Raw genomic sequence first — 10,135 nt, 5'->3', positions numbered from 1 at the left:
GAAATAGAGAAATTTTGTTTTTATAAAAAATTTGTATTCACTTCAGATGCTATAAAATGCCTTTTTTTTTCTTTTCTTTTTATGACTAACAGAAGTGATAGCTTGGATGATATATAATTTTCCTCATGGGGAGGAAAGTATTCATAAAGGCCAGTTTTAGTTTGCCAAAGCTAATCTCCCTAAATTCCTACTGCAGTCACTGGAGAACTGGAGCATGAGAGAAAGGATTCCTTAGGGGACAAATCTGAATCAGAGCTTCACTTATCAGGGCTCTGAATTACACAGTGGGGACACATTTGCCCTGATTCTTCCTGGTGAGTAACTCTCCAAATAATTTGGCTACCAGCTTTCTTAAACCCACTTTGACTTCAGTCCTTCAAGATTCAGAAATATTTTGGTTTTAGTCAAGGCAAGGTCAGAAGTATTTGTGAGTGGTAACAAAGTCATCGTTCAAGTGCAGCTGCAGAGTAATTTTTAAACATTAAGTGTTGGAAGGATGAGGATTAGTAATGATTTAGGTGAATGACAGTCCCATCAAAACAAAGCTTGTTAAGTTCCCAGTGTACTCAATAGAAAAACAATGTGCCTTGTAAAGATCTGCAGAGTAAAGCAACCAAAATAGTTGAGTTGAATCTGTTTCTGGTTTATATTTGTCTTAAGGGAGAGGCATCACTAAGATGAAAAATTAGCAGTCTGATATAAGCACATTTTTTAATGCTTAAAAATAATGATTTTGATGTTTCTATGTAATTTCTTTGGGAAGGATACGATTCTATTAAAAATAAGCTAATTGCAAATCAGAGAGTCTCCTACACGGATTTGTGCCGACTGTTAAAAAAAAGAAAGTTACAAGGGTGACACTTTCTTCTGAGTTGTTCCTTTAAGGAAAGAAAGCATTTGTGAAAGAGTTTCAATTGTTTTCTTGTTTAATATTTCCTGTTTAACATTAATTTGTCCTACTGTTATTTCAAAATTGTGTTTAGCATTCCTTTCCTGCCACACTGAACTGAACTTCTTTTGTCACTGATCCGTGGTGATGTTAATTTTGTTTATACAATAATATCATAAAGGTTTAATCTGATGATTGTTGGCATGTCCCAGCACTCCCATTTTGCAGTTGCTATTTTCTCGAATGATATTCAGACCATGTAGCAGAAGTAGAATTTTGTTGAATTTCCTAAGCTAGGTAGAGGAAAATTTTCCTTCCTTCTCTGCAATGTTTTAGCAAAAGAAGTTTGAATAAATTCTAAGAGAACTTGCATAGGTATGAGGAGTTGCCACGCTACCTATACAATGTTTTGTACTAAGTTTTCCCCAGAAGTTGAGTTCTTTCATTTCTGTAGATCTTTCAGCATAAGACAAACTTATTTCTTGGCTATGGTTGCAAGTTGTGGCCGTGAATTGATCCAGAGAAGAAGGCATCCTTCAAAATATTTGCAGACTTGGTTATGAAGGCATTAACAACCTTCTCTCCATTTTCTTGCAGATTTTATTATTTTGTTCATCCAGGCAAACTTCTGTTTGTATCTGTAGGTGTTTATCCTAACAAAGGTCTGATGTAACTCATGTGGACTGTGGCTCTATAAATGCAAATTAGCTGGAGCAACACTGCTGGGAAGACTGTAAGAATTACCTACCAGTCAGGCCAGATTTCAGGGTAGATCAACTCACAGTTTTTGCGTGAACCTGTCCTCTAGTTCAAATTTTGGAATATTTTATCTCTATTTGTTAAAATTATGTATTCTCTTCAGAATTGCTGTTGAGTCATCCCAGAAATAGATACACACTTGTAGTAAGGCTGAATTTTGTATTTGTGAAGCCTGTAAAATATTTCTGGATTCCACTATAGAGAATGTTCTAGATACATGTGCTATCCAAAGAGTTCAGAGGTTTAGTGAGCTCTAAATATGAACTTTCAGAATAATGATAAACATGTTTCATATGGCTTCAAGATATTTATTTTCATATGATTTAAATATATTTATTTTTTATTCAGTGCCATAATTATTTTCTGTCTGAAAAATCAATTTTACCACTACTGAACAGTATCTTGCTCTGTAGGAAACTCTAGGACTCCAACTTGAACAGGAGTTAGAGACATGTTTATACCAAGCATGTGTTCAAGTGAAAGATGTTTCCCTGAATCAAGCAAGACATACACACTCTGGCATGCAGTACTGTAATTTAAATGCAGAATCCAAACCCAAGAGCAAATGGATCTCATTTGATTCAATGATAAAAAGAGAATTGGAGCACTTTCTTTGTTTACTTTCATATAAAGCAGCTGACACAATTAGTTTGTGCTCAGTTTGGGATCCTGGTGGTAGAGAATAAGGGTCTTATTATGGATTCAAATTTTCAAGGTCAACTTCGAATTGATTTGAAGGTTGTAGCCTGATGGTTCTAGAGATAATAATTTGCCATTGATGCTCAGGACAGAGTTTTCTCCTCTCCATGTGTTGAGGCTGATAATTGATTATTATATAAAACTGAGGTATGTAACCTTGGTCTGAGGTCATTAAAAGACAGTGACTCTCTCAATTTGCTGTTCAAGAAATCTTCTAAATGTTTTTCAAGTTTCAAACATGCTATTTTGTGATCTGAGCTTTGTCAAAGCACCAACATTATAAAACCTACTCAGTGTGGTGAATAAGTAAGGAATACGACTCTGAAGGAAGATTTCTTTATTGCATTTTCAATATTTCAGCCTCCTTATTATATTAAGGAATTTCCACTTTTTTATGTATCAACGTTAAACTAAGTATTTTTCAATGAAAACAGTGCCATCAAGAATAATAATTATAAATGAGAATCTTTTATTATGTAACCTATGTGCACATTCAGACTGAGGTGACAAGAAGCAAAATTGTATCTGAATTCACTCTCTGTGATGTAAAGGAAGTAATTGACACAGGTTAAGACTCCACTTAGATAATGAGCTGACCTGGACAGTAAGATTGTCCCAGTAAGAGTAAGAGAGTAATGAGAGTAATACTCTGTATTTTGAGGTGACAGTGAAATTATGCAAAGCATGTGGATATGGAAACTTCTAATTTGATAATTTTTGGTCATTGATGAAGAATGACTCTAAACCTTCTTCACACTTGGAAATCTGTTGACCGTGAAAAAATATAACAAAGCAAACTTTTATGACAAAAAAAGTTGAAGTAAATAAAGTACAAAAAATGTAAGTTATGGTTGTAAGATTTTGGAAGAAAATAGAGAGTATTTGTCCATGCAGGTGAATGCAGCTGTATCAAAATTTATTTCTACACCCATAAAGAAAAATGAAAAAAACCCAACCCAACAAGTGGTTTGTTAAAAATATTTATGGTCCACAGTACTAGACTACTGATAGCAGAAGATTTTTGGCTTTGTGGCATTGAAAGCAAAAGAGAAAATTTATACATTGTCATACAAAGAGAGTATGATTAATGAATTGACAGGTACAGTGCTAGTGAATTGGGTCCCTTGGTGGAACTTTTCTCTTGGCCGACAATATCTTTTGGAGGCTGTCCCATCTCCAGTGTGCAGGGTGATCTTGGTCATGAGAAAAAATATGAATTGCTCTGACCAGGCACTTAGTTCTCCTGCAATTCTATCTTATTCATTTTATGTTTGTGTTTCTACCTCTTATTCCCACCAGGGAACTTTCAGATACATCAACCTGCATTCCTCAGGAAAGCTGCTTTGTTAATCTTTTTAGCTAATGCTTCTCAGCTCAGAATGTTCCCAGATGAGTCTTGCCCTGAGTAAGAAGCTCTTAACAAATAATGTTCACATAACGCCCATTTCTCTCCCAAGACAGATGGATGTTTGGTTGTTTTCCTCCACATCTGCATCTTCCCAAGTTTCATAAGTCTTTGTAGTTCTTCAGCCTCAAGGGAGAACACATAACCACCTGAAAATAGAACTTCTGGAGAGCTGTTGTTGAGCAACACCATTATCATCTCCATGTTTCCATATGATTCTATGTTCTTGAGCCACTGTGCATTCCATACTGACCTTCCTCTCACTTATGGGCTTTTCAGGAGGACTTGTATTCCTTTTGCTTGGCGCACAGTGCATACAGTGATAGGGCTACTTTTGTAACTGCCTGGAAGGATCTTCACTTCCGTGGTTGTGTCTGTTTCACTTTGTAGCTGGTGGAACGGGTCTTGGACCCGCAAGTCAGAACAAAGCCTTTTGAAATACGAGGCTTAGTTACAGGTTTTCATGCTTTCCTTACTTCTGAATTTAAAGGATGCTTCACTAATTACGAATAATGAGCCTTTTTCAGTCACTGACTACAGTTTTGTGTCTCAGTTGAGTAGAGAAGAAAACCTACGTAGTTTGTTAGAAATCTGTTCTTTCTTAAATTCAATCCTAAAAGGGGCAGTATCCCAAGGAGGAGACTCCAAGTTAACAATCTCCAATCAACCACAGTGAGACACAAATTCCAGGCTAATCTTCAAACTAGGCTAGATAACCATTCCTCAGATTCTACAGATACCTCTCCTGTAACACTCTGGCACCATATTAAAAACAGCATCCAGCAGTCCTCTGAAGAAACCTTAGGGTTCTCCCTCAAGAAGAACAAGGACTGATTCCATGAAAACAATCAAGAGATCCAGGAATTGTTGATGAAGAAGAGAACTGCCTACCAAGCACACCTTGCACTGCCATCCTGTCACGTAAGAAAAACAACCTTTCGCATTACATGCGGCAAACTCCATCAGAAACTCCGTGACATCCAGAACAAATGGTGGATCACTCTAACTGAAAAATCACAATTGTGCGCTGACACAGGTGATCACAGAGGTTTCTGTGAAGCCCTGAAAACAGCATATGGGCCTCCATACCAAGCTCAAAGTCCTCTACTCAGCGCTGATGGCCAAACACTTCTAACAGATAAAACCTCCATTCTGAATCGATGGTCGGAACACTTTCAGACTCTTTTCAGTACCAACTGTGTAGTCGAAGACACAGCCATTCAGTCCATCCCACAACAACCGGTGAAGTATGAATTGGATACTGCCCCCACTTTAGGAGAAACCCTCAAGGCCATACAGCAGGTGAAAATCGGCAAGGCAGCTGGGGTTGATGGAATTCCACCTGAAGTCTGGAAACATGGGGGCCTTGCACTCCATGCTAAATTTCACGAGTTCTTACTATGCTGTTGGGAACTAGGCGAACTACCATCAGACCTTCGTGATGCAGTCATCATCACCCTGTATAAGAAGAAAGGAATTAAATCAGACTGTTCAAATTACCATGGTACTACTCTGCTCTCCATTGCTGGCAAAATCCTGGCAAGAGTACTCTTGAACAGACTATTACCCCCTATAGCAGAAGGAATTCTACCTGAAAGTCAGTGTGGTTTCAGAGCCAGCAGGAGCACCACAGACATGGTATTTGTCCTCAGACAACTGCAAGAAAAGTGTAGGGTACAGAACAAGGGTCTCTATGTAACCTTTGTTGACCTCACCAAGGCTTTTGATACTGTGAGCAGAAAAGGTCTATGGCAGATTTTGGAATGTTTAGGTTGTCCCCCCAAGTTCCTTAAAATGATCATCTCACTCCGTGAGGATCAACATGGCCAAATCAGATATGGCAATGCACTTTCTGAGCCCTTTCTAATAACTAATGGTGTGAAACAAGGCTGCGTTCTCGCTCCTGCCCTATTCACCGTCTTTTTCAGCATGATGCTCCAAAGGGCCACGGTAGACCTTGATGATCAGGACAGTATCTACATCTGATACCGTACTGATGGAAGCCTATTCAACCTAAGGTGACTGAAGGTCCATACTAAGACCTTAAACCATCTTGTCTGGGAGCTGCCTTATGCTGATGAGGCTGCCCTTGTTGCCCACACAGAAGCAGCTCTGCAGTGTTTAACATCCTGCTTTGCAGACACTGCTGAGCTCTTTGGGCTGGAAGTCAGCTTAAAGAAAACAGAAGTTCTCTATCAACCAGCATCTCAGGAAGTCTTCCAACATCCCCTTATCACCATTGGCGAATCAGTGCTCAAATCAGTCCAGCAATTTAATTACCTAGGTAGCCTCATCTCCTCGGACGGTAAGATTGACAGAGAGATAGACAACAGGTTAGCTAAGGCATATAGTGCTTTCAGAAAGCTTCATAAAATAGTTTGGTGAAATAAACACTTGAAGAAAAGTACAAAGATCAGTGTTTACAGAGCCATTGTGCTGTCTACTCTCTTATATGGATCTGAATCACGGGTCATCTACCGCCACCACCTGCAACTCCTAGGATGTTTCCATCAACGCTGTCTCTGTACAATCCTAAACATCCACTGGTCAGATTATGTGACCAATACATCTGTTCTAGAACAAGCAGCAGTCACAAGTATTGAGGCCATGTTGCTGAGAACACAGCTGCATTGGGCAGGGCACGTCTCAAGGATGAAGGACCACTGCCTCCCTAAGATCCTGCTCTATGGTGAACTTGCCACTGGCTGCCGCATGAGAGGAGCCCCGAAGAAAAGATACAAGGACTCCCTGAAACAACATCACAGCCTTGGCCACATTGATCAACATAACTGGTGTACTCTGGCCTCCAATCAGGAGGTCTGGAGACACGCCATCTATAACGCTGCTGATGCCTTTGAGAAAGCACGCAGGATCACTCTCGAGGAGAAAAGACAATGCAGAAAGAATCGTGCCTTGCAGAATTTACCATCTAAGGAGTCTTTCTGCTGTGCCTTTTGCAACTGGACATGCCTGTCTTTTAGCCACCAGCGCCCTTGTGACAAACGTGGGTAGAGACCTTTCCCTAATCTTTGTTCGCGAAGCCCAGCCATGATGATGATTCTGACAGAGATATTCAGTATTGAATCAGGTGGCTACAACATCTGGATGATACTTACTGATAAAGGTTTAATAGGTTCCCTGAGTCATTAAGACTTGCTGGTCTGTATTTTTCACCCAGCACCTCAAGGAAGTTTTGGGAGTAGATCTCTTAAACTTTGTGAAAATGACAAATACATTTGCAAAATATCAAGTAAACATTGCACTGACCAAAACCTGGCTGTTGCACAGAACATATTTCAGTCACAGATGTGGATACATTGTGTGGTGTAGAATACATTTTAAATGATAAATGTTTACATTGCATCAAACCTAATCTTACATTAGTGAAAACATTAAACATTTAGGAAATAGGTATGTGTAGAAAATAGATATGAAAATAAAAATGTGAAGAACTTTTTGATTTCTAAAAGGGGCTACACAGGGGCTTAGCATCCTAAAATCAGAGGCTGATGTGAAAGTCTTACTCTTTCTGCAGCAATCTTGCAAAACATATCAAGAAAAGAATCTTACTGCAGGGTTTTGCATTCATGGAGGCAATCTGCAATCTAAAAGTGTTCTTCTGAAGCACCTGAAGATTTTCAATTCTCAATTAAAAGCCATTATCTCAAATTCATAAGCGTGTGGAGAACCTGCCTGTCTGCCTGCAGTTCTGATCCCCAAAACCAAGGGAAGCTTTGGAGAATGTGTAACAGGAAAGAAAAAAAAATGACCACGTATTAGCAATGGGAGTTAAGAGGAGAGGATGACAGGGTTAAGCTAACTAGTCTAGAAGAGGAAAGGTCTGAGAGTAAATTATATCAGTCTATAAATAGCTTTAAGGCAATAATAATGTAAATGAAGGCAGGGAATTATTCACAATCTCGAAAGGTGATAGAATGGGAAATCAAATCTGGAACTTAAAGCAGGAAAATCTGTAATGGGACTTCCTAAACTGCAGGAACATTCAAGCTTTGGAAGAGTTCTCAAGGGGAGAAGGTAGGCTATGATTCTGTAATAGGTTATCTAACACACCAACAGAAATTATTTACGATTGGAAATACTTCTAAACAGCCATTTTTAGTCCTGATATCTGGGTTTTTTTGAGCATTTTCCTAATTTAAACACTGTTAGTATCTCACCTTGGGACCTATCTGTACTGCTGGAGCAATGACTGCTGACCTCACTGTACTGACAGCTAGATTGTTTACACTGAAACCAGCTTCAAAAGACCTGTCATAGAGTGAAACTTCACTTCTAATGAAGCAGTTTCAAAAGCCAAAGTTGGTGCAATGCAGTGGCATGTCTAGATGCTAAGTTAAACATTATTATGAAAGAAGTAGCTTTGCTTTCACAGTTATTAGATGAGCTTCTCAGAGAGGTATCATTCTGCAACACTTGCAGTTCAATCTGAAGTAAAGTGCTGTAATTACTGCCATAGACAATTTATTGAAATAAAATATTTTCAGCTATGCTATTGAGCTTTTGAGAATGCGATAATAAATCTGGTACCTCAGTGTGATTAAATGAAAATATACCAAATAACCACAGGGAAATTACATGAGAAAATTACCTTCAGAAAAACATTTATTAGTGGTTTGTGATCTACATTTTCATTCTTAGGAATTGTATTTCTAATAGAGTTAAATTTGCAAAGATACCAATAGACTTTTAGTAATACTGACCCAAAATAACTGCAGTATGATTGCCATCTCAAAGCTTAGGTGTATTAATTATATAGAAACATATTCCTGCTACTGAAAGTATGTCCTCTTAAGAAATAATTTCAAGTGTAATTTTTTGTGTGTATGTGCTGTATTTATTGTTTCAATTTGTTGGCAGTAGAATTGTATTCACATTTAATGTCCTAATACTGGTCTATGTTTGGTATAATACAGCAAGAAATCACAGGCACGTGTTAGCTATATTTCTCCTCTGTTTAGGGGATCAGATTCCTTCCTGCTGAAAATAGGCACACATCTGCTTGGAAGTCCATGATCTACATCTCTTTACAGCTTCTTATATAAAATAAAGATCTGGTGTTTCCTTTCTCTTGTGTGTCTCCCACCACAGCAGCCTTACCAGCCTTGCTGGAGGTGCACCTGGTTTACAGTGCCTATGACAGAGGGTCTGGGTCCATAGGGAAGAGAGAAAGCAGGCAGGGGCTGGGCTTCTTTCCCAATTAAGGATGAGATAAACCAGAAGCAACCCCACTGAAATCAGTGTACTACACTGAAATGGTGATAGAAATACAAGAAGAAACTGTGATAGAAATAAAATGAGACAGTGTCTTTTCAGTTTTATGGGACCTAAGAAATTCCAACTGTACTGGCCACTGTTTGGGAGCTGGTTCTCCAGCTCTGATGTAGATAACTAGCTTGAGCTAAGAGAATCTCTCTTGCTGAGGGGATCTACTGACTGCAGCAAAGATTTAACTTGCCTGGTAGCTTAAAGATAAGGAAGGCTGAAGGCCACTTTGTCCCTGTTGTTGAGTGATTTCAGTTTTCTCCATATTCTGCTTCATTATATTCCTTAAAAGATGCACTTGACCTTCCCAATGCCTTACTGGACTACTCAGCTGAAGCATCAGTAATAGTTTGTTGGTGTTGCAAGCAACATTCAAAGCTGTAAGAAACTAATACAGAACTTTCTAGAATACTTATTACTGAATTTTTTGGTATGTTGGGACTCCAAGCGTAATGGAGGATCTGAGTATGGTGATTAATGAACCTCAGAGGTCAGAGCAGTGGGAGAGTTCATAAACTATTACAGTCTTGTAACTCAAAGTATAAAATTCAATTGTTTGTGTCCATAAATGTCTCCAACACGTTGTGTGTCAGTGCAACGTCCTGGAACTTCAATCACCAATGTAAGAGAAAATTTATGGAGCTAACCTGTAAATAACTGTGTAAGTTCTCAAGCAGTGTTGCTGAGTTAATATGTTGTTAATATATAACTCTGTGTTATGAAGCAGTTAAGAACCTCACTTGCTGGCTACACTTAACATCAGGGGACACTTTGCTGTCACTGTATTGGAACAACAGTGGTAATTTTCATTTTTCTCTGCCCTTGTTATTCCTCTAAACACAAACCCAGATGGATTACACGACAGGCATGACTTTATTTTCTGCACTATGTTTTCTGAATGTGCTGTCAAATAAAGCAAGAGACTGGATCAATGCTGTTACCTGTAGTTTTGTCTCTGGGTTTTGATCACAAAGTTGTATGTTTTCATGTCAAGACTGCTTTTGGTGCCATTTAAGTGCAAGTCATAACCCACATATGTCTGCAGTAAAATGCTTTGCCATGACTGAGGGTAGGGTTAGATTAGATACTAGGAAAAAATT

This window comes from Lepidothrix coronata, unplaced genomic scaffold (assembly GCF_001604755.1).
Source record: "Lepidothrix coronata isolate B3197 unplaced genomic scaffold, Lepidothrix_coronata-1.0 Scaffold39, whole genome shotgun sequence".
In the NCBI taxonomy this organism is placed as follows: domain Eukaryota; kingdom Metazoa; phylum Chordata; class Aves; order Passeriformes; family Pipridae; genus Lepidothrix; species Lepidothrix coronata.
Note: the sequence above shows the minus strand (reverse complement) of the source record.